General features: G+C 41.3%; 1 pseudogene; it reads left to right on the top strand.

Moving 5' to 3' along the window:
• The first annotated feature begins 18,753 nt into the window (after positions 1 to 18,753).
• On the top strand, positions 18,754 to 20,355 carry LOC100137843 (bifunctional 3'-phosphoadenosine 5'-phosphosulfate synthase 1-like; annotated as a pseudogene).
• The last annotated feature ends 1,026 nt before the right edge of the window (positions 20,356 to 21,381 follow it).

The following is a 21,381-nucleotide window of genomic DNA, read 5'->3' as shown; positions in this document are numbered from 1 at the left end:
TTTCTGGGTTGGGAAGATGCCCTGGAGAAGAGAATGGCAACCCACTTCAGTATTCTTGCCTGGAGAATCCCATGGACAAAGGAGCCTGGTGGGCTACAGTCCCTGGGGTCACAAAGAGTCAGACATGAATGAGTGACTAACAATTTCAATTTCAACAATTTCCCTTCCTGGTACAGGGAGGGAGTCACCCTTACAAATGGAGATTTCCTTTGTAAATACAAATTCTCCTTACAAAAGGTAACTTCTGGTTTTTAGAGGTTCTCTTGTGTCTACTGTTTTTCAAAATCATCCCCTCAACATGATCCAAAGGGACATATTTTATGGTGGCATATTTTGCCATCCCACAATATGTTGAAACCTAATCCCCAAGATGATGGTATTTGTAGGTTGGGCCTAGGGAACTGTTAGGGATTAACGCCCTTATAAAGAATCCCCATAGAGCGCCCTCACTGTTTCTGCCAAAGGAGGACTCAGAGAGAAGAGGGCTATTTATGAACCAGAAAGTAGGAAGAAACAGAATCTGCTGGTGCCTTGATCTTGGACTTCCCAGCCTGCAGAACTGTTAGAAATACATGTGTTGTTTATAAGCCATCCAGGCTGTGGTATCCTGTTGCAGCAGCCAGAACTGAATAAGACAAGGTGTAGGCACATCTAGGCATGTACTCTGGCCACCTGATGTGAAGTCAACTCATGGGAGAAGACCCTGATGCTGGGAAAGATGGAAGGGGAAGGAGAAGAGGGTAACAGAAAATGAGATGGTGGGATGCCATCACCAAATCAATGGACATGAACTTGGGCAAACTCCAGGAGATAGTGAGGGACAGGCTGGCATGCTACAGTCCCTGAGGTCGCAGAGTCGGACACAACTTAGCAACTGTTCGGTCTCGCTCAACAACAAGACACACCTAAGCCTATGCTACACCCAGATGAGGCGGCCCCAGCCCGCGCCTGTGCACCTGTGCACCTGTGCCTCTAGGATGCATCCACTCTGTGACTAAGGCCAAGCACTTCTCCACATCTCTCACCCTCTGTCCTCAAGACAAAGGCAGGTCAGTTGGTGGGTTGGGCCACTGCCAAAGTGGAAGATGGACATTGCCTCGGCTGTGGGAAAGATGTGAAGGGCACAAACATTTAAGTAAGAGAAAAACTGAATTAATTTACTTGCCAGTCCTCCCTCTGAGATGCAGTAGGTTTTCACATAATGGACTACAGTTTCTCTGAGGCCTGAAACTGCTGCTGTTTGTGTTGTCATTTGAAGTTCTGGAGGGTCTCATGGCCCTTCAGCAGGTCATGGAGACTGGGATTCAACACAATTGTCTACAGCTGCTGAGGAGCATCTTGCAACATGAAACAGAAATTTTCATACAGATAAACTTGCTGTACCATGCATGAAGCAAGATGTCAGTTCTTTACACTGGAAACAAGGTGGATACTGACCACAAGAATTTTAATTGCTTTGCTTTCACAAAACTATTAAATAGTATTTAAATTAAAAAAAAATAAATTCAAGATGTTTTATTTTATTCTTTAATGCTTTGAAGAATTTTGATTTAAAATATTGATATTCATTAAAAATTTGCTCTTTACTTTTTAATTTTAGCAGATAATTTGACTATTTCAGAATGAAAGTAAGGTTGAAATACATATATTAAATAATTAAAATTTCTATTGTTTGTATAAACTTTAATATACAGTTTAATGATACACACTACTATATATAAAATAGATAACCAATAAGGACCTATTGTATAGCACAGGGAACGATATTCAATGTTTTATAATAACCTACAAGGGAAAACAATCTGAAAAAGCATGTTTTATATATATATATGGGCTTCCCCAGTGGCTCAGCAGTATAGAATCCACCTGCATGCAGGAGGTACAGGAGACATGGGTTTGATCCCTGGGTCAGGAAGATCCCCTGGAGAAGGCAATGGTAACCCACTCCAGTATTCTAGCCTGGAGAATTTCATGGACAGAGGAACCTCACAGGCTACAGTCTATGGAGTCACAAAGAGTTGGACACAACTAAGCCACTAAGACTTTCACACACATATATATATATATATCTGAATCACTTTGTTGTATACCTGAAACTGACACATTGTAAATCAACTATACTTCAATAAAAAAAAATAGCCTGCATAAGCTATGTAATCATAAATATATATACACACACACACACATACACAGCTTAATGGAAATCTCTTCAAATAATACTTGAATACAACTATATTTTCATTTTTAATCCTCTGCTGCTGCTGCTAAGTCACATCAGTTGTGTCTGATTCTGTGCGACCCCATAGACAGCAGCCCACCAGGCTCCCCCGTCCCTGGGATTCTCCAGGCAAGAACACTGGAGTGGGTTGCCATTTCCTTCTCCAATGCATGAAAGTGAAAAGTGAAAGTGAAGTCGCTCAGTCGTGTCAGATTCTTAGGCATCCCATGGACTGCAGCTTACCAGGCTCCTCCGTCCATGGGGTTTTCCAGGCAAGAGTACTGGAATGGGGTTTTAATCCTCTAGGCCATTGCTAAAAATCTTGATAACATTATTAGTAATTTTGCTGAAGTGAAAGAAAAACAGATTTACAGAAATACTTATGAATTATGTATCTTTTTTTAATCTCATCCAAACATGAGTAGCTCATCAACAGAACACTCAAACATGTGCAATTAATAATAAGATGTAGTCAAATTTAAACTTCCTGTCATATAAAAACCATCTCTTTAAACATGTTTTATTTTTGTCATTATGAAGGTATATTTATCAATGTAGGAGGGCAAAGCATACTTTATTTAACAGCTGTTAGCTTGATTTATAACTTTTAAATACGTAGACACTTGGAATGTGCCTCCATTTGAATGCTTGCCCTGCATTTTAGTGACCCAGGATGAATTAGGTGCCTGTTACCAATCCATCAGAATTAAAAGCAGTTTCTGTCTGGCACATTTACTCACAACTGAAATCCCTGGGGTCATTCAGAAATAGAGAGTCTTTTTAAAAAATGAAGCTATTCCTGAAAATTGTCCATTTATAATGCTGCCTTATGACAGAATGTCATGGACAGAGACAGACCAGAGACATCCTTTGTAAAGTCATATGCAAAAAGGTCATATATCATAAAGGGACAAGAAAACCTCAGCAGGAGATAGAAAACAGATAAACTGAAGGAAACATATTTACTGTTGTTGAAAGGACCGTATCAATGAGCCCCTAATAGACAGGAGGGTAAGATTCTGTTAGACTTTATCACCAGGGAAATGAGAAATCAGTCACTCCTGCAGACAGCAATATACTATGGACAAGTTGATAAGCAACTTAAGAGAGGATCAAAAAAAAAAAAAAAGAGAGGATCAAACCTGCAAGGAAAAAAGGACAGGAATTAAGGGTTGCTGAAGCATCTAAGATACTCTGATGCCTTCAACTACATGACACACCAGTTTTTAACAGGATTTAATATATTAAAGCTATAGAAGGGAGGCTACTTAACCTTTAATGTAATTAAGCAATGGGCTCGTTTGCCCACCTTGCAGAAAGCCAAACGGCAAGCATTTTCAGCAAAATCAGGGTGTATTGTAGAGCATTGAGCAAGGAAATGGACAACAAGCCTTAGATCCACTCCAACTTGGTCTCTGAGTTGGGAAAGTCTTAAAGAGGAAGAACCAAGTAGCTGGGATTAATTATCGTCTTGTGACATTTCTTTATCGTAATCTCAGGAGTCTAGATGCCTATGATTTATGAGTCTCTGGTCTGGTGGTGCATGACCCCGGGGTCTGTGAGCTCATCTTGCCCTGGAGAAACAACCTGAGTCTGTGCATTAACAGCAGCAACAGCAATTTCAGTACTCTGACTCTGGTTGATTAGTATTCAGTTAGCACAGGATTGTGGTCAGAGGGGACAAGACAGGGAATTAAGTTTTGGGTAGACAGGTTGATCATAAACTCAGCAGTGGAACTGGGTTTTAGCGGGTTGCATTAATGCCTATAGCTTCCCAGGTGGCACAGGGATAAGGAATCCCCCTGCCACTGCAGGAGACTCAAGAGACAAGGATTCAACCCCTGGGTCGGGAAGATCCCCTGAAGTAGGAAATGGCAACCCACTCCAGTATTCTTGCCTGGAAAATTCCATGGACAGAGGAGCCTGGTGGATTACAATCCATGGGGTCACGGGAGTCAGACATGACTGAACATGCATGCATATACGTGCACACATACACACACATTAAGTTTATTAAGCAAGTTCAAACTGGCTAGTGTTGACTTAAAAAATAGTCACCACCTTAAAGTTGAGCATTATGTTTTATTTGGCAGAAACTTTTAGGACTTAAGCCCAGGAGGCAGCATCTCAAGTGGTCTTGAGAGAACTGCTCGGAGGAAGAAAGGAAAGGAGAAGGTCATATAGAAGTTTTATAACAAAGGGCAGGTAGCCTGAATATCAAGAGATTATTATTAATTAAAGGAAACCAGATATCTCAAGTTAAGGGATTTAGTGATTTTCTATGTATGGGAAGATGCAAGAGTCTGAGCTCATTGAAATTATTCCTTTCTACACATCTCTGCAATCCGCAGCCAGTGTCCTGTTTCCACATCCTAGGTTCCTCAGGGCTCCCCATAGGGAGTGGGTGCAGCCTGATGGCTACCAGATCCCACAGGTATTCTTTTCCTTTCTGAGTGGCCTGGAGGGCTGGAATTATTGATGACTGTGACATCACTCACCTAGAGCCAGACATTCTGGAATGCGAAGTCAAGTGGGTCTCAGGAAGCATTACTATGAACAACGCTAGTGGAGGCGATGGAATTCCAGTTGAGTTATCTCAAATCCTAAAAGATGATGCTGTGAAAGTGCTGTACTCAATATGCCAGCAAATTTGGAAAACTCAGCAGTGGCCACAGGACTGGAATGGGTGAGTTTTCATCCCAAAGAAAGGCAATGCCAAAGAATGTTCAAACTACCACACAATTGCACTCATCTCACATGCTAGCAAAGTAATGCTCAAAATTCTCCAAACCAGGCTTCAACAGTATGTGAACTGTGAACTTTCAGAGGTTCAAACTGGATTTAGGAAAGGCAGAGGAACCAGAGATCAAATTGTCAACATCCTCTGGACCACTGAAAAAGCAAGAGAATGCCAGAAAAACATCTACTTCTGCTTTATTGACTATGCCAAAGCCTTTGATTGTGTGGATCACAACAAACTGTGGAAACAAGAAGCAACAGTTAAAACCAGACATGGAACAGCCTGGTTTAAAATTGGGAAAGAAGTACATCAAGGCTGTACATTGTCACCCTGTTTATTTAACTTATATGCAGAGGATATCATGCGAAATGCTAGGCTGGATGAAGTACAAGCTGGAATCAAGATTGCCAGGAGAAATATCAACCTCAGATACGCAGATAACACCACCCTTATGGCAGAAAGTGAAGAAGAACTAAAGAGCCTCTTGATGAAAGTGCAAGATGAGAGTGAAAAAGTTGGCTTGAAACTCAACATTAAAAATACTAAGATCATGGCAACCGGTCCCATCACTCCATGGCAAATAGATGGGGAAACAGTGGAAACAGTGACCAACTATTTTCTTGGGCTCCAAAATCACAACAGATGGTGACTGCAGCCATGAAATTAAAAGACACTTGCTCCTTGGAAGAAAAGCTATGACCAACATAGACAGCATATTAAAAAGCAGAAATATTAACTTTGCCGACAAAGGTCCATCTAGTCAAAGCTATGGTTTTTCCTGTAGTCATGTATGGATGTGAGAGTTGGACCATAAAGAAAGCTGAACACCGAAGAATTAGTGCTTTTGAACTGTTGTGTTGGAGAAGACGCTTGAGAGTCCCTTGGACTGCAAGGAAATCAAACCAGTCAATCCAAAAGGAGATCAGTCCTGAGTATTCATTGGAAGGACTGATGCTGAAGCTGAAACTCCAATACTTTGGCCACCTGATGCAAAGAATTGACTCCTTGGAAAAGATCCTGATGCTGGGAAAGATTGAAGGCAGGAGGAGAAGAGGACAGAGGGTAAGATGGTTGGATGGCATCATTTCATCAATGGACACGTGTTTGAGAAAGCTCTGGGAACTGGTGATGAACAGGGAAGCCTGGTGTGCTACAGTCCATGGGGTTGCAAAGAGTCAGACACGACTAAGCGACTGAACTGAGCTGTGACATCTTTGTTTATTGATATGGCAGAAAATACTCCATTTCTTACTAGTAAGCTTCCTGCCACCTGTGTCCTCCTGGCCCTAATTAGTCACCCAATCTCCCCCTCCCCCAGCATACTGCCCTTCTCACTGTCCCTAGCACACCAGCCATTTCATGCCTCTGTGCCTTTGCTCATACTGGTCATGTCACGTGGCTGGGGATGCCTTAATCCACTGGCAAAATCCTACCCATCCTGCAAGCCTCAGCCTGAAACAGAGGACAATGTGGGGTTCCTGGGCACGGAAGGCTTTCTGCATCCCGTTTCTTGTTTGTAGGAAATAGGCTTTAGCCTTTATGACCTTCCCTGAGTTCCAAAGGGTAGATTCAAACCATTGCTAAACAAGGAAGGGAGGGGATATGGAGACAGGGAGAAGCAGTCAGAAACAATAGTGCAGCCTTGGGGCAGGGTCCTGGTTCCACCTCAAAGGATACACCTAACAATATCTTTGAGCTCTTCCGAAGAACCAAAATCCCCAACAAACACATTAACTACTTGATGAGGCATTCTTCATTCCAGAGAGGTCACAGTTTGATAACCTCAGGGACCACAGAAGCTCATCAGGAGACTACCTGAGGCCCTGCACACACCCTGACCCTTATCAGCAACGCCACCTTTCAACATTGCCATAAAACTCCCCACCAGATCCACCTGGGTTGGGATACAAAGTTTTGAGGGCAGTAACCCACTATGTTCCCATTTTCCTGGCAAAGCAATAAAGCTATTTTTTCTACTTCACCTAAACTCTGTCTCTGAGATTCGATTCGGCACCAGTGCACTGAGGCTGAGATTCAGCACCAATCTCAAATATCGCCTTCTCTGTGATATTTTATCAAACTCTTCCAGGCCCAGGAAGTTTATTTCCTCTGTCTCCATAAAAGCTTCCACATCATCATATATATTACAATATGTCATGCTGCATTACCATGACCTGTTCTTATGCCTGTCTCCTCTAGACAGTAGTTCCTCATGGACAGGGCAGTGTCTCAGCACCTACACTATTCCTGGAACACAACAGGGATGCAATAAATGCACACTGACTAAAACAGTAATTGAATGAATATACACAGGTACTATTTACTGAACAATAACATGTAAACAACAGACATGTGAGCAACTATCTAGAATATCTCAGAGGAGCTCACTTTCCTTTTAGTTCAGTCTGCTGAATGAGATCTGAGCATTACCTTTTCTCACCAGTTTGTTTGTTTTTTGGCCATGTCATACAAAATGTGGGATCCTAGGCCCCCAACCAGTGGAAGTCCCTACACTCCTTTCTTGGTAATATCTTTGAGTCTTATCTTTGAGGCAATCTTGATTCCAGCCAGCCCAGCATTTCTCATGATATGCTCTGCATGTAAGTTAAATAAGCAGGGTGACAATACACAGCCTTGACATACTCCTTTCCTGATTTGGAACCAGTCTGTTATTCCATGTTCAGTTCTAACTGTAGCTTCTTGGCTTGCATACAGATTTCTCAGGAGGCGGGTCAGGTGGTCTGGTATTCCCATCTCTTGAAGAATTTTCCACAGTTTGTTGTGCTCCACACAAACAAGTGAGTGATTCAAATGATGTGACTTTGAATCATATAACGTGCCAACAGTAGATCACTTTAGACCTGTGCATCCAACAGAACATTCAGCAGTGATGGAAATACTCTGTTTTCACTTGCACAAATGGTAGCCACTAGTTAAATGCAGTTACTGAGCACCTGAAATGTGGAAAGTGCAAATAAGAAACTTAATTTTTAATTTTAAATAATTGAAAATAACTACATGTGACAAGTAGCTACTATATTGGACAACATACCCTTCAATTCAGTTCAGTCACTCAGTCGTGTCCGACTCTTTGCAACCTCATGGACTGCAGCACGTCAGGCTTCCCTGTCCATCACCATCTCCCGGAGCTTGCTCAAACTCATGTCTATCGAGTTGGTGATGCCATCCAACCATCTCATCCTCTGTTGTTCCCTTCTCCTCCTGCTTTCAATCTTCCCCAGCATCAGGGTCTCCTCCAATAAGTTAGTTCTTTGCATCAAGTGGCCAAAGTATTGGAATTTCAGCTTCAGCATCAGTCCTTCCAAAGAATATTCAGGATTGATTTCCTTTAGGATGGACTGGTTGGATCTCCTTGAAGTCCAAGGGACTCTCAAGAGTCTGCTCCAACATCACAGTTCAAAAGCATCAATTCTTTGGCACTCAGCTTTCTTTATAGTCCAACTCTCACATCCATACATGATTACTGGAAAAACCATAGCTTTGACTAGACGGACCTTTGTTGGCAAAGTAATATCTCTGCTTTTAAATATGCTGTCTATGTTGGTCATACTTTTCTTCCAAGGAACAAGAGTCTTTTAATTTCATGGCTGCAGTCATCATCTGCAGTGATTTTGGAGCCCCCAAAATAAAATCTCTCACTGTTTCCATGAAGTGATGGGACGGGGTGCCATGTTCTTTGTTTTCTGAATGTTGAATTTTAAGCCAACTTTTTCACTCTCCTCTTTTACTTTCATGAAGAGGCTCTTTAGTTCTTCACTTTCTGCCATAAGAGTGGTGTCATCTGCATATCTGAGGTTGATATTTCTCCTTGATTCCAGACAGCCCAGCATTTCTCATGATGTACTCTGCATTTAAGTTAAATAAGCAGGGTGACAATACACAACCTTGACATACTCCTTTCCTGATTTGGAACCAGTCTGCTGTTCCATGTTCAGTTCTAACTGTTGCTTCTTGACCTGCATACAGATTTCTCAGGAGGCAGGTCAGGTGGGCTGGTATTCCCATCTCTTGAAGATTTTTCCAATTTGTTGTGATCCACATAGTCAAAGGCTTTGGCATAATCAGTAAAGCAGAAGTAGATGTTTTTCTGGCATTCTCTTGCTTTTTCAATGATCCAACAGATGTTGGTAATTTGATCTCTGGTTCCTTTGCCTTTCCTAAATCCAGCTTGAACCTCTGGAATTTCACTGTTCACATACTGTTGAAGCCTGGCTTGGAGAATTTTGAGCATTACTTTACTAGCGTGTGAGATGAGTGCAATTGTGTGGTAGTTTGAACATTCTTCGGCATTGCCTTTCTTTGGGATAGGAATGAAAACTGACCCATTCCAGTCCTGTGGCCACTGCTGAGTTTTCCAAATTTGCTGGAATATTGAGTGCAACACTTTAACAGCATCATCTTTTAAGATTTAAAATAGTTCAACTGAAATTCCATCACCTCCACTAGCTTTGTTCATAGTGATGCTTCCTAAGGCCCACTTGACTTTGTGATCCAGGGTGTCTGGCTCTAGGTGAGTGATCACATCATCATGGTTATCTGGGTCATGAAGATCTTTTTTGTACAGTTCTTCTGTGTATTCTTGCCACCTCTTCTTCATCTCCTCTGCTTCTGTAAGGTCCATACCATTTCTGTCCTTTATTATGCCCATCTTTGCATGAAATGTTCCCTTGGTATCTCTAATTTTCTTGAAGAGATCTCTAGTCTTTCTCATTCTGTTGTTTTCCTCTATTTCTTTGCATTGATCACGGAAGAAGACTTTCTTATTTCTCCCTGCTATTCTTTGGAACTCTGCATTCAAATGGGTATATCTTTCCTTTTCTCCTTTGCATAGCTTTAGACAAGTTTAACCCAAAACATTGTAGGGAAGTTCTACTTCATAATTTTTCTGTATAAAACCCCCAAAACTTAGCCACTAACAAACTAGGTAATCTTGAGAACTTTCTCAACTTTTCCATTATCTCCTTCTCCTGTAATGCCAGCAATGCTGCTGCTAAGGCGCTTCAGTCATGTCCGACTCTGTGCGACCCCATAGATGGCAGCCCACTAGGCTCCTCTGTCCCTGGGATTCTCCAGGCAAGAATACTGGAGTGGGTTGCCATTTCCTTCTCCAATGCATGAAAGTGAAAAGTAAAAGTGAAGTCACTCAGTCGTGCCCGACTCTTAGCGACCCCACGGACTGGAGCCTACCAGGCTCCTCCATCCATGGGATTTTCCAGGCAAGAGTACTGGAGTGGGGTGAATGCCAGCAATAGGGACTAGATAATGGAAGACTGATAGCTCAGAGCTCTGGGGATGTAAAGCTCTGGGGCTCGGCTGTCTTTGCACAGCAAACCATCTGGAGGGACAGCAGATGGAAGCACCCCTCAACCTCTTTCCAGGGTGAAAGGGCAGGCATAGGCTTATGCACCCACAGGGATTCCAGAGGTTTGAATTACAAACGGTAGGATCATTCCAACCTATGAGTGAAATGACCATACTGAAAACACCTAAGGTCACTGGGGGAAATTCTATGTTCTAAATCTTTAAGAAGAATGAGAAAAGGCCTCACTGCTGCAAAGCACTGCATCTTCAGGCCCTTTCTGTTCTTCAGGTTGGAGCTGTCTCAGGTAGCCACCTGGGTCGGGGTAAATCATTCAGCTTCTTTCATTTAGGGTTTTGAGTCTTAAAAGAGTGAGGCTTGTAAGGCGAGCTGAGTTTATAATCATGTTTATTAAGCCTGTTATCTAATTTCCACTTGTTAAGAAAAGGGGAAAAAAAAGCACTTTGCAATTCCCCAGCTCCAAGGAGAGAAAATGCTAAATCTCCTTCCTAAGTTCTCAGAAAACTGGACTCATGTGTACATAAGTTGGAAACACCTAGCCCATCCCTTCGGAGAAGGCAATGGCACCCCACTCCAGTACTCTTGCCTGGAAAATCCCATGGGCAGAGGAGCCTAGTGGGCCGCCGTCTATGGGGTCGCACAGAGTTGGACACGACTGAAGCGACAGCAGCAACGGCAGCAGCACCACCTGGGACGTGCAAAAGGAGGACAAGGGTATCATTTACTGATTATAGCAAAAATCAGATTCATAATTTCCAAGAATGTGAGTCAGCACAGTACACACACAAGGGGAGTGCAAAAAACATCAGATATTGGAACCCCATGACACCCCTGAAGACGAGACTACTGCAATTCAACAACTAAACTATTCTAGGGGACAGATGGCAGTAACAACATAATAAGAGTGCACTCTGGAACATCAGAGTTTGAAGTTATTCAAATGTTCTTCATTTGACAGTTAATACTGCCTGACAGTAAATGAGTGAATTGTACTTAGTTCTTTGTGATATTGACTCTTTCTGCTCTCCCCCTCAACTCCCCATATCAGTCATTTCCCCCCCAAGTTGTTTAAAAGAAAACAAAGCCCATTAACAGTGTGCTGAGCAACTGAAATGCCACCAGTTCCCTGCTTTAGACTCAAAGTACAAAAAAAAAGGCTTATTTCTTGATCAGATCCCAATGGTTTATCAGAAGTTCAACATTCATTTAGTAGCCTTGGATTTTAAGGTTTACCAATTGTGACACAATTACTTATGGTGGTTCTTTAACTTTCTCCCATTTTTTTCTCTTAGCAGAAAAGAGAGTTTCCATGACAATGCCATAGATTTGCTTCCACTCAAGCTCTAAATATTCACATTTGAGCCATATGAAATTGGCATCTTTGTAGGTTAAAAATGGTTAAATATCTCATGCAGTTCGACCTAATGTAAATATACCCAATACACTTGCCATTTGCAATGACATGGGTGAACCCGGAGAACATTATACTAAGCAAAATAAGCCGGACACACAAGAAAAAAATCTGCATGATCTCAATGATATGTGAAATCTAAAAATGTCAGATACATAAAAGCAGAGAGCAGATGGTGTCAGGTGGGGGAAATGAGTTTGGTCAAAAGTTACAAAGTTGCAGGTATGTAAGATGACTAAGAGGATGTAATATACCATATGATAACTATAGTTAAAAATACAGTATTGAATATAGAAATTTACTGAGAATAGATCCCAGGTGCTCTCACCACACACACAAATGGAATAATTATGTAACGAGATAATATGTTAATTAGGTCAACTATAGTAATCATTAGAAGACTTTATACATGGACATCACCAGATGGTCAACACCGAAATCAGATTGATTATATTCTTTGCAGCCAAAGATGGAGAAGCTCTATACAGTCAGCCAAAACAAGACCAGGAGCTGACTGTGGCTCAGACCATGAACTCCTTATTGCCAAATTCAGACTTAAATTGAAGAAAGTAGGGAAAACCACTAGACCATTCAGGTATGACCTAAATCAAATCCCTTATGATTATACAGTGGAAGTGAGAAATAGATTTAAGGGCCTAGATTTGATAGATAGAGTGCCTGATGAACTATGGAATGAGGTTCATGACACTGTACAGGAGACAGGGATCAAGATCATTCCCATAGAAAAGAAATGCAAAAAAGCAAAATGGCTGTCTGGGGAGGCCTTATAAATAGCTGTGAAAAGAAGAGAAGCAAAAAGCAAAGGAGAAAAGGAAAGATATAAACATCTGAATGCAGAGTTCCAAAGAATAGCAAGAAGAGATAAGAAAGCCTTCCTCAGCGATCAATGCAAAGAAATAGAGGAAAACAACAGAATGGGAAAGACTAGGGATCTCTTCAAGAAAATCAGAGATACCAAAGGAACATTTCATGCAAAGATGAGCTCGATAAAGGACAGAAATGGTATGGACCTAACAGAAGCAGAAGATATTAAGAAGAGATGGCAAGAATACACAGAAGAACTGTACAAAAAAGATCTTCACAACCCAGATAATCACGATGGTGTGATCACTGACCTAGAGCCAGACATCCTGGAATGTGAAGTCAAGTGGGCCTTAGGAAGCATCACTACGAACAAAGCTAGTGGAGATGATGGAATACCAGTTGAGCTATTCCAAATCCTGAAAGATGATGCTGTGAAAGTGCTGCACTCAATATGCCAGCAAATTTGGAAAACTCAGCAGTGGCCACAGGACTGGAAAAGGTCAGTTTTCATTCCAATCCCAAAGAAAGGCAATGCCAAAGAATGCTCAAACTACTGCACAATTGCACTCATCTCACACGCTAGTAAAGTAATGCTCAAAATTCTCAAAGGCTTCAGCAATATGTGAACTGTGAACTTCCTGATGTTCAAGCTGGTTTTAGAAAAGGCAGAGGAACCAGAGATCAAATTGCCAACATCCGCTGGATCATGGAAAAAGCAAGAGAGTTCAAGCTGGTTTTAGAAAAGGCAGAGGAACCAGAGGTCAAATTGCCAACATCCGCTGGATCATGGAAAAAGCAAGAGAGTTCAAGCTGGTTTTAGAAAAGGCAGAGGAACCAGAGGTCAAATTGCCAACATCCGCTGGATCATGGAAAAAGCAAGAGAGTTCAAGCTGGTTTTAGAAAAGGCAGAGGAACCAGAGATCAAATTGTCAACATCCGCTGGTTCATGGAAAAAGCAAGAGAGTTCAAGCTGGTTTTAGAAAAGGCAGAGGAACCAGAGATCAAATTGCCAACATCCGCTGGATCATGGAAAAAGCAAGGGAGTTCCAGAAAAACATCTATTTTTGCTTTATTGACTATGCCAAAGCCTTTGACTGTGTGGATCACAATAAACTGTGGAAAATTCTGAAAGAGATGGGAATCCCAGACCACCTGATCTGCCTCTTGAGAAATCTGTATGCAGGTCAGGAAGCAACAGTTAGAACTGGACATAGAACAACAGACTGGTTCCAAATAGGAAAAAGAGTTCATCAAGGCTGTATATTGTCACCCTGTTTATTTAACTTATATGCAGAGTACATCATGAGAAATGCTGGACTGGAAGAAACACAAATTGGAATCAAGATTGCCAGGAGAAATATCAATAACCTCAGATATGCAGATGACACCACCCTTATGGCAGAAAGTGAAGAGGAACTCAAAAGGCTCTTGATGAAAGTGAAAGTGGAGAGTGAAAAAGTTGGCTTAAGGCTCAACATTCAGAAAACGAAGATCATGGCATCCGGTCCCCTCACTTCATGGGAAATAGATGGGGAAACAGTGGAAACAGTGTCAGACTTTATTTTTCTGGGCTCCAAAATCACTGTAGATGGTGACTGCAGCCATGACATTAAAAGACGCTTACTCCTTGGAAGGAAAGTTATGACCAACACAGATAGCATATTCAAAAGCAGAGACATTACTTTGCCAACAAAGGTTCGTCTAGTCAAGGCTATGTTTTTTCCTGTGGTCATGTATGGATGTGAGAGTTGGACTGTCAAGAAGGCTGAGCGCCAAAGAATTGATGCTTTTGAACTGTGGTGTTAGAGAAGACTCTTGAGAGTCCCTTGGACTGCAAGGAGATCCAACCAGTCCATTCTGAAGGAGATCAGCCCTGGGATTTCTTTGGAAGGAATGATGCTAAAGCTGAAACTCCAGTACTTTGGCCACATTATGCGAAGAGTTGACTCATTGGAAAAGACTCTGATGCTGGGAGGGATTGGGGGCAGGAGGAGAAGGGGACGACAGAGGATGAGATGGCTGGATGGCATCACTGACTCGATGGACTTGAGTCTCAGTGAACTCAGAGAGTTGGTGATGGACAGGGAGGCCTGGCGTGCTGGGATTCATGGGGTCGCAAAGAGTCGGACACGACTGAGCAACTGATCTGATCTGATCTGATCGTAATCATTTCGTTATGTATACATATATCAAATCATCATGTTGCATAAACATAAAATTTTTATTAAAAAATAAAAAATTTAAAACATGCATGATATATAAATAAATGCAATCCTCCTTCATTCTTCTTGATCAGTTCACTCAGTCATTTCTGACTCTTTGCAACCCCATGGACTGTAGGACACCAGTTTTCTCTGTTCATCACCAGTTCCCAGAGCTTTCTCAAACACATGTCCATCAAGTCAGTGATGCCATCCAACCATCTTACCCTCTGTCCCCTTTTCCTCCTGCCTTCAATCTTTCCCAGCATCAGGGTCTTTTCCAATGAGTCAGTTCTTCGAATCAGGTGGCCAAAGTATTGGAGTTTCAGCTTCAGCATCAGTCCTTCCAATGAATATTGAGGATTGATTTCCTTTAGGATTGACTGGTTTGATCTCCATGCTATCCAAGGGACTCTAGAGTCTTCTGCAATACCACAGTTCAAAAGCATCAGTTCTTCAGCGCTCAGCTTTCTTCATGGTCCAACTCTCACATTCATACATGACTACAGGAAATAACCATAGCTCTGACTATACAGACCTTTGTCAGTAAAGTAATGTCTTTGCTTTTTAATATGCTGTCTAGGTTAGTCATAGCTTTTTTCCCAAGGAGCAAGCATCTTTTAATTTCATGGCTGCAGTCACCATCTGCAGTGATTTTGGAAACCAAGAAAATAAAGTCTGTCACTGTTTCCATTGTTTCCCCATCTATTTGCCACGAAGTGATGGGACCACATGCCATGATCTTAGTTTTCTGAATGTTGAGTTTTAAGCCAGCTTTTTCACTCTTCTCTTTCATCTTCATCAAGAGGCTCTTTAATTTCTCTCTGCTTTCTGCAATAAGGGTGGTGTCATCTGCACATCTGAGGTTATTGATATTTCTTCCAGAAGTCTTGACTCCAGCTTGTGCTTCCTCCAGCCCAGCATTTTGCATGATTTACTCTGCATGTAAGTTATACAAGCAAGGTGACAATATACAGCTTTGATGTACTCCTTTCCCAATTTGGAACCAGTCCATTGTTCTATGTTCGGTTCTAACTGTTGCTTATTGACCTGCATACAGATTTCTCAGGAAGCAGGTAAGATGATCTGGTATTCCTATCTCTTGAAGAATTTTCCACAGTTTGTTGTGATCCACACAGTCAAAGGCTTTAGTGTAGTCAATGAAGCAGAAGTAGATATTTTTCTGGAATTCTCTTATTTTTTTGATGATCCAACAGATGTTGGCAATTTCATCTCTGATTCCTCTGCCTTTTCTAAATCCAGCCTGAACATCTGGAATTTCTTGGTTCACAGTACGTGAAGCCTTGCTTGGAGAATTTTGAGCATTATTGAGCTTCCCTGGTGCCTCAGATGGTAAAGCGTCTGCCTACAATGCAGGAGACCCGGGTTCAATCCCTGGGTCGGGAAGATCTCCTGGAGAGGGAAATGGCAACACACTCCAGTATTCTTGCCTGGAAAATCCCATGGTCAGAGGAACCTGGTAGGCTACAGTCCATGGAGTTGCAAAGAGTCAGACACAAGTGAGCAACTTCAGTTTCTTTTGCTAGTATGTGAGATGAGTGCAGTTATGTGGTAGTTTGAACATTCTTTGGCAATTGCCTTTCTTTGGGATTGGAATGAAAACTGACATTTTCCAGTCCTGTGGCCACTACTAAGTTTTCCAAATTGCTGGCATAGTGAGTGCAGCACTTTAATGACTTCCTGGTCATTGAAACAATAACAGACATGTTCCTAGTTACCTATCCAATATCCACCCACATATGGATCTTGAAATTATGGGACAGAAGAAAATGAATGGTGGCAAGGCGCATATTCATGGAAGATTAGAACAAATTATAGAGTTAGAGTATGAAAAGCTGCCTTCAGAAGCTTCCAAACCATATGGTTCAAAGAACTGAGAAAATTTCTGGCCAAAGAACTTCCCCTTTTCATTTTACTAGTAAACTGGAATTTTTGGTTTCTATTTCAGGATACAGTAGAGAACAAATAAGAAGCACATTAAAAAAAAATGCCATTTACCCCAATATAATCCTTAGTTGTTTTGTCGCTAAATTGTGTCCAACTCTTTTGTGACCTTATGGACTACAGCCCGCCAGACTCCACTGTCCATGGGATTTCCCAGGCAAGAATAATAATCCTTGGTATTTAAGTATATTTGGGGGCTGAGACTGTTTCTCTTCATTGTTTCATAGGTTTGGGTCACTTTGCTTCCTTGCTTACTATTGACATTGTCTTATTCCTATTGATTTCAACATCCTTATAGCAAAGGAAAATATTAGGACTGCAGAACTTCAAGGAAATAAGTCACAACAGAAGTATACAACAGATTTACTTTCCTGTAGATGTTCATATCTTAGGGTGATTACCATAGTGGCTTATACTTAATAAGTACTCAAAATTTTTCATTTACCTGCCATAAATCAATCTATACCAGAAATCCCAACTGTGGTCCAGAGAATGGTATTGAAGGGACTTCCCTGGTGGTTCAGTGGTTAAAATCTACCTTGCAATGCAGGGGATGTGGGTTTGATCCTTGGTTGGGGAACTAAGATCCCACATGCTGTGGGGCAACTAAGTCCAAAAGCCACTATCAGACAGAAGCTCGCGCAGCAAAACTAAGATCTGTTGCAGCCAAAAGGAAAAAAAAAGGAAAAAAATAGGAGAACCCCGCACCCACACACTGTGCAGCCATGAAGGTCCTCAGTAGCCTGTGCAAGAAAGTTAAACTGAGCAACAATGCACAGAACTGGGGGATGCAGAGAGCAACTAATATCACCTACCAAGCTCACCATGTCACCAGGAACAAGGGAGATCAAGTGGTGGGGACCACGGGTGGCTTCTGTGGTTACACAGTATGGCTAACAGGCTTATCTGGAGCAGGAAAGACCACAGTAAGCATGGCTTTAGAGGAGTACTTGGTTTGCCATATTATTTCATGCTACACTTTGGATGGTGACAACATTCATCAAGGTTTCAATAAAAATCTTGGCTTTAGTCCTGAAGACAGAGAAGAGAATGTTCGATGCATGGCGGAAACAGCTAAGCTGTTTGCAGATGCTGGCTTAGTGTGTATCACAAATTTTATATCACCTTATACTTTTGCTTTATTGACTATGCCAAAGCCTTTGACTGTGTGGATCACAACAAACTGTGGAAAATTTTTCAAGAGATGGGAATACCAGATCATCTTACCTGCCTCCTGAGAAACCTGTATGCAGGTCATGAAGCAACAGTTGGACCTGGACATGGAACAATGGACTGGTTCCAAATTGGGAAAGGAGTACGTAAAGGCTATATGCTGTCACCCCGCTTATTTAACTTATATGCAGAGTATATCATGCAAAATGCCACGGTGGATGAAGCACAAGCTGGGATCAAGATTGCTGGGAGAAATATCAATAACCTCAGATGTGAAGATGACACCACCCTTATGGCAGAAAGCAGAGAGAAACTAAAGAGCCTCTGAATGAAGGTGAAAGAGGAGAGTGAAAAAGCTGGCTTAAAATTCAACATTCATAAAACTAAGATGATGGCATCCGGTCCCATCATGTCATGGCAAATAGATGGGGAAACAATGGAAACAATGAGACTTTATTTTCTTGGTTTCCAAAATCACTGCAGATGGTGACTGCAGCCATGAAATTAAAAGACACTTGCTCCTTGGAAGAAAAGCTATGAAATTTAGACTGTATTAAAAAGCAGAGACATCACTTTGCTGACAAATGTCCATATAGTCAAAGCTGTGGTTTTTCCAGTAGTCATGTATGGATGTGACAGTTGGACCATAAAGAAGGCTGAGCGCCAAAGAACCGATGCTTTTGAACTGTGGTGTTAAAGACTCTTGAGAGTCCCTTGGACAGCATGGAGATCAAACCAGTCAATCCTAAAGGAAATCAATCCTCAATATTCATTGGAAGGACTGATGCTGAGGCTAAAGGTCCAATACTTTGGCCACCTGATTTGAAGAAGTGACTCATTGGAAAAGACCCTGATGCTGGGAAAGATTGAAGGCAGGAGAAGGGGACAAGAGAGGGTAATATGGTTGGATGGCATCACTGACTCAATGGACATGAGTTTGAGCAGGCTCTGAAGATGGTAAAGGACAGGGAAGCCTGGCATGCTGCAGTCCATGGGGTCACAGAGTCAGACATGACTGAGCAAGTGAACAACAATACTGAGAAATGCAACAATGTAAGGCACATTCACAAGGGTGCAAGTTTATTTTTCTTTGAAGTGTTTGTTGATGCTCCCCTGAATGTTTGTGAACAGAGGGATGTCAAGGGACTCTACAAAAAAGCACGGGCTGGAGAAATTAAAGGTTTCATTGGGATTGATTCTCATATTTTCTGATATGAAAAACCAGAGGCCCCTGAATTGGTGCTAAAAACAGATTTCTGTGATGCAAATGACTATGTTTAGCAGGTTGTGGAGCTTCTACAGAAATGGGATATTGTGGATGCCTCTTATGAAGTGAAAGAACTGTATGTGCCAGAAAATAAACTTCATTTGACAAAAACATACAGAAACCTTACTGGCACTGAAAATTAATAAAGTGGATATGTAGTGGGTGCAGGTTTTGGCAGAAGACTGGGCAACCCCACTGAATGGCTTTATGAGAGAAAATGAGTACTTGCAGTACCTTCATTTCGATTATCTTCTGGATGAGGCTGTCATTAACTTGTCAGCACCCTAAAGTCCTGACAGCTACTCAAGAAAATAAAGAGACTAGATGGCTGCACAGCATTTGCTCTGATATACAAGGACCTCTGTGTGGCTATTCTTTGAAATCCAGAAATCCAGAGTTATTTGAGCACAGGAAGGAGGAGCGCTGTGCCAGGAAACAGGAAAAACACGCAAGAACCACCCTTACATCAAGATGGTTATGGAACAAGGAGATTGGCTGACTGAAGGACAGCCTCAAGTCTTAGATTGAATTTATTGGAATGATGGTCTTGATCAGTATTGTTTTACTCCTACTGAGTTATAGCAGAAGTTTAAAGATATGAATGCAGATGCTGTCTTTGCATTTCCATTACACAACCCGGTGCACAACGGCCATGCTCTATTAATGCAAGATACCCATAAGCAGCTTCTAGAGAGGGGCAACTGTGTCCTGTCCTTCTCCCTCACCCTCTTGGTGGCTGGACAAGGGATGATGATGTCCCTCTTAGAAGCATGCTGCAGTGCTGGAGGAAGGAGTCCTCAATCTTGAGACCACAGTGGTGGCCATCTTCCCATGTCCCAACTGAGGTCCAGTGGCATTGTAGAGCACTGATGGTTGTGGGAACCGACTTTTACATTGTTGGATGAGACTCGGCTGGCATGCCCCATCCAGAAACAGGGAAGGATCTTTATGAGCAGACTCATGGCATCCAAATGTTGACTATGGCCCCTGGTCTGATCACCTTGGAAATAGTTCCCTTTCAAGTTGCAGCTTATAACAAGAAAAAGAGGCAGATGGACTACTGTGACAGTGAGCACCAGGAAGACTTTGAATTGTCTTAAAAACACAAATGCAAAAACTTTACCTAAGAAGGCCAGAAATCTCTTGAAGGTCTCATAGCTCCTAAGGCCTGGATTGTGCTGATGCAGTACTACAAATCCTTGGAGAAACTTTAAGTTGTTAACCTAGTTATTTCACCTTTGACACCTCATTGAGTAACAAGAGGGGACAGGTACTTACTGCTGGCATTTCTTTGTGTTGGTATCTGTCCGGACATGCTTCCTAAAAACAGACCCTTTTCCTTAACTATTAATAGCATCAGTTTGGACTGCCTTATGAGTTCTGTTCTGAACTAGTGTAACACACTCCTGGCTTTAATGTGTCTTTATTATAGTTATACAGTTTTAAAATCTTGTCTTTTTGTATTATATTCATACTTCTGTATTATCATTTTTTCAAGCTATTATATCAGTTGTAGCCAGTAGTATACACTTTGAATCTCACTATTCATCTCTTGAAAAAAGAAAAAGCCCACTAAACAATAAACTTGGCTAGACCTTGTTTTGGGAATTGAAAAGAAAAAAAAACCCTGATGTTTGTCTGTCAAAAAAAAAATTAAACAAACAATAGTATTGAAAATATCTGTGTGTAAAGTTAAAGCAATTCTTAGAGGGGAATGTATACTTTCAATTGTTTATTAGAAAGTAAGAGAGGGTAAAAGTTGATGAGACAGGCATCTAGCTAAAGAAGTTAGGAAAACACAATGAGATAAGTCCATAGAAAATAAAAGGAAGAAAATGATAAAGAAAAAAGAAACTAAAGACCGAAAGTACAATCAAAAGGATTTTTTAAAAGCCAAAAGTTGGATATTTAAAAACACTATTAAAAGTGACAACCTCTGGCAAGATGGATCAAGAAAAAGAATAAAGGAGGCAAACAAACACATCAGAAATTTTCAAAGATTTTTTAAAATTATGAACAATCTTATGCCATTTAATTAGGAAATATACACAATGAAAATAATTGACAAAATTTTAACCTAAAACTAATTCAAGAAATAGGAAGCCTGGATAGTCCAATTTTAAAAAATAATTGAATTGATAAATAAAAATCTTAATACACAGGCACACAAACACACATACATATACACCTGAGTCAAGACATATAATCTACCAGATTTTAAAGAATTAACATTATTCCAA

Source organism: Bos taurus, chromosome 9 (genome assembly GCF_002263795.3).
Source record: "Bos taurus isolate L1 Dominette 01449 registration number 42190680 breed Hereford chromosome 9, ARS-UCD2.0, whole genome shotgun sequence".
NCBI classification, from domain to species: domain Eukaryota; kingdom Metazoa; phylum Chordata; class Mammalia; order Artiodactyla; family Bovidae; genus Bos; species Bos taurus.
This window is presented reverse-complemented; position numbering and strand designations above follow the sequence as displayed.